At 35.3% G+C, this 4,266-nt stretch overlaps 1 pseudogene; it reads left to right on the forward strand.

Annotated features, from left to right (window-relative positions):
- The first annotated feature begins 1,303 nt into the window (after nucleotides 1-1,303).
- LOC107484957 (MDIS1-interacting receptor like kinase 2-like) lies at nucleotides 1,304-3,724 on the forward strand (annotated as a pseudogene).
- The last annotated feature ends 542 nt before the right edge of the window (nucleotides 3,725-4,266 follow it).

Raw genomic sequence — 4,266 nt, forward strand, 5'->3', positions numbered from 1 at the left:
TTTGAAAAATCTGGTTTAGGCTACATAGCCAAGGAAGAAGCAGTTTCTAATATTTCCTCTATAAAGTTTGTGGCTTCTTCATCAAATACCAAAACTATACCAAACAAAGTTGGTGTTGAAAATGCTCCAACATTTGAAAAAAAATTTGATGAAGTATACACAAGTGAAACTGAGCATTCAAAAAAAACTGAACCGAGTTCAAACCGGCCAGGTTTGGGTTACATTTCGAAAAATGAGGATGCTTTCAAGAAACCACCATTTTACTACAAAACCTCATTTTTGAAAGGTAAAAATATTCAAAAAAATTCTGGTGAAAACATTTTTGCAAAGAGGAATAATTATAACAAAAATCAGTTTGTCAGAAGAAATGCATCTCCTCCAAAAACCAGAAAATTCCAACCATTTAATCATTTCAAGCAATATAACTCACCTAAATTTCAGCGGCACACATCAGAATAATTAAAAATTTCGCGAAACTATACGGACCAACAGAATAATTAAACCTTAAAAATACCATACAATCCCTAAAAAAATTTTAAATTTTTAGTTTAGTTCCTTTATTTGAGGAACAATAAGATGTACGACGAACTCATTTGTTTAAATAATTAAAATTATTTATTTATATAATTTTTCAAAAAATATGTATAAAAATAACATTAGTATTCTAGCTAGTCTAAATCTAGTTCATTATAAGTTTTAGCCTTTTAGGTGACGAAGAACTCGATATATGAAAAATATTAGAATAGTTAGTTAATAATGTTTAAAAATACAGACTAAAAATATATTATTTAATTATTAAATTAAAGAAATTAAACTAATAAATAAAAATAATAAAAAAAATAGTAAATCATGCTAGGATTGACTTTTTCTCTTTGGTATATGTCTCTCTCTCACTGTGTCTGCGTGCATGCACGCGTGTGTAGTATATATGACTATATATTTCGCAGAATTTAATATGCCCAACTTACACGTTCATTCTATGTTCCACCAACGAATTGAGAATCCCATCGTGGAAAGACCAAAGTTCTACGTTCCACTTTAACGGAACAGAAATTCACAGAGATAACTTCATTCTACCTTTGATTTTCATGGCCTATATAAGTCATAGGTCATCTCCAAAAGAGAGACTTTGACCTTGTAGAAAATGACATTAGTTATTGATCGCTGAAGAAACCTTGCAACTTCTCTGAGGTAATATTGTAATAATTTGCTGACAAAGCCAAAAGCCTTGTTCCACTTATCCTGAGGCTTTAAGTTGTGGAATTAGTGAAGAATACATTACATTCATCATACACTAGCTACCATGGCCATATCATTCACTTGCGTTGTTTTCATATTAGTGCCACTTGTATTTGTTGGCAGCATCACCACCAATGCTGAAACTCACAAATCCAAATTGTCACCCTTAGATAAAGAAGCCAATGCTCTGTTTTCAATCAGTGAATTGTGGGGTATCCAATATAATAATGTCTCATACCGTTGCCACCGGCCCGGAATTAAGTGCAACAAAGCTGGAAGCATAACAACGCTTTCACCTCCAACTCCAAGGAATTACAGCTCTGACTTCTTCCCACAACTATGCAATATGCAACTAAAATTTTTAGTTTTTCCAAATCCAGTCCGTCTAGATTTCAGTGAAATGGGGTTATGTGAATTCCCTAAACTAAGGGGTCTCGAGAAGCTACAACATCTCAACCTATCATACAACCATTTTTCAGGTGAGGCTCCTTTAACATTATTGACAAATCTAACTCAACTTGTGGTGTTGGACATTTCCAATAACCAATACATTAGTGGTCCAATTCCACAAGAACTAAGCAAACTGGAGAGACTTGTCACGTTGGACTTGAGTGCCAACGTGCTCAGCGAAGGCATTCCATTGATCTTGGGTCAAATGAGCAGTCTCACACACATGAAACTTTCCAATAATCTCCTGTATGGGGATCTTCCTTTCACACTGGCAAATCTAACTCAACTTCTTGTGTTGGACCTTTCCCAAAACAAACTTAGTGGCTTCATTCCTCATGAAATAGGGAAATTAACAAATTTATTAACCTTAGACCTGAGTTCAAATTCCCTATCTGGTCCAATTCCTGAGTAAATTGGGTACTTGAACCGTTTGACAAGTCTCCACCTTCATTCAAATTGGCTTAGTGGCTATATACCTTCAAATATAGGACTTTTGACCCGTTTGGAAGTGCCACCATTGGATCCAACATGATAGACGGTTGTATCCCAAAGAAATAGAGCATTTGTTGCATCTAAAAGTTTTAGATCTCTCTCATAATGCTATTTCTGGTGTTATCCCATCTTCTATCTTTATTCACTCTAGTTATGTGGACCTCAGCTATAACAATTTAAGTGGAAGCATTCCTTCTCAAATTGGAAACCTTTCATATTTAGACCTTCGTTACAATAACCTTAGTATCAAAAACACAAAGGGATTTGAGTCTATTACAGTGTGCTATCTGCATTGCAATCCCTTTCTTCCTGATGGAAATTATGACTGCGATGATCCACAAGATCAATTAGAAGACCATCACAATAAGCATTCTAGTCGATCATTGGTTTTGGTCATAATCGTGGTCTGCATTACCATTTCATTGGGTTCTGTTGGGATTGGAATATGCATTTTCCATGCCAGGCATCATGACAAGCTTGAAAATAAGGCCACAAAAAATGGAGACTTGTTCTCAATTTGGAACTATGATGACAAAATTGCATTTGAGGACATCATTCAAGCCACACAGGGCTTCGATATCGGATATTGCATTGGAACCGGTGCTTATGGTAGCGTCTACGAAGCGCGACTTCCAAATGGTAAAACTGTTGCATTGAAGAAGCTTCACAAAACAGAATCAGAAAATCCATCCTTTTACAAAAGCTTCTGCAATGAAGTTGAGGTCTTGACAGAGATTCGCCACCGCAACATCATTAGGCTTTATGGCTATTGTTTTGCATAACCGATGCATGTTTTTTGTGTACGAATACTTGGAAAGAGGAAGCTTGTACTGTAACTTGGCCGACGAGATGGAAGCACAAGAGTTGAAGTGGAGCAAGAGGGTGAACATCATCAAAGGGACAGCTTATGCTCTTGCTCACATGCATCATCACTGCCTTTCTCCTATTGTTCATCGAGATGTCAGCAGCAACAATGTTCTGCTGAATTCAGAGTTAGAAGCTTGTGTCTCAGATTTCGGTATAGCAAGACTTCTTGATCCTGATTCATCTAACCAAACTCTTCTAGTTGGCACTTATGGATATGTTGCTCCAGGTAATTTCTAATTCTAATTATCCAAATAAATTACTATCCTCATCATCATTTATATAACTCTCTATGGTTGTTTTTGATGTAGAATTGGCATACACCATGAGTGTGACTACAAAATGTGATGTTTATAGTTTCGGAGGGGTGGCATTAGAAACAATGATGGGTCAGCACCCAGGAGAATTCATGTCCACTATGTCAAAGCCATCTACGCAACAATTATTGGTGAAATATGTGTTGGATCCGCGGATTCCACTTCCGAAATCTCGAAAAGATATGCAAGATGTTGTGCATGTTGTAAAGCTAGCATTAGCATGCCTCTCCTCTGACCCAAAATCCAGACCATCAATGCAGGATGTGGCTAATGAGTTTTTAGCTCCCAAGGCTTCCACGAATTCTTCTTTTTATGATGTCTCAATCTACCAATTGATACAATATCAAGTACATGTCATATGATTGAATTTTATCAGCATATAAATGCAAGATTGAAGGTTGTAACTTTTAGTGAATCACAAAATAATGCATGACTGAAAGTTTTAAGCATATAACTATGACATCCCTCAATGTTCTAATTATATAGAAAGGAAAAATATTCTGTGTGTAGATTCCTTTAATGGTAACGCTATGGTTTCAAAACAAATTTAGTTTAAATTGATCAAATTGTTTGATTACATTATTTTTTTAAGGCAAAAAAATTTCTTTTGGCTATCAGATTAGACTCCTGAACCGTTGACCCAACTAAAAGATCCAAAGAGTTCAACAACTGAAGGAGCCTCAACATTTCTCCCAGCTTAGTTGGATGTCCTCGGTTTTACAAAACATTTTTTTTCCATTTTGAAAAGCATTATTTAAAGTCATATTAACACTTCTTAATTCTATAGTCTCATAATAATTACCTTGTACACCAAAATTCTCTTCGCTCATGTACAAATATTCCTTCTTATTTATTTACTAATATATCTATACTAACTTAGCCAAACTAAATATTTGGAGCATTA

This window comes from Arachis duranensis, chromosome 4, assembly GCF_000817695.3.
Source record: "Arachis duranensis cultivar V14167 chromosome 4, aradu.V14167.gnm2.J7QH, whole genome shotgun sequence".
NCBI classification, from domain to species: Eukaryota; Viridiplantae; Streptophyta; class Magnoliopsida; order Fabales; family Fabaceae; genus Arachis; species Arachis duranensis.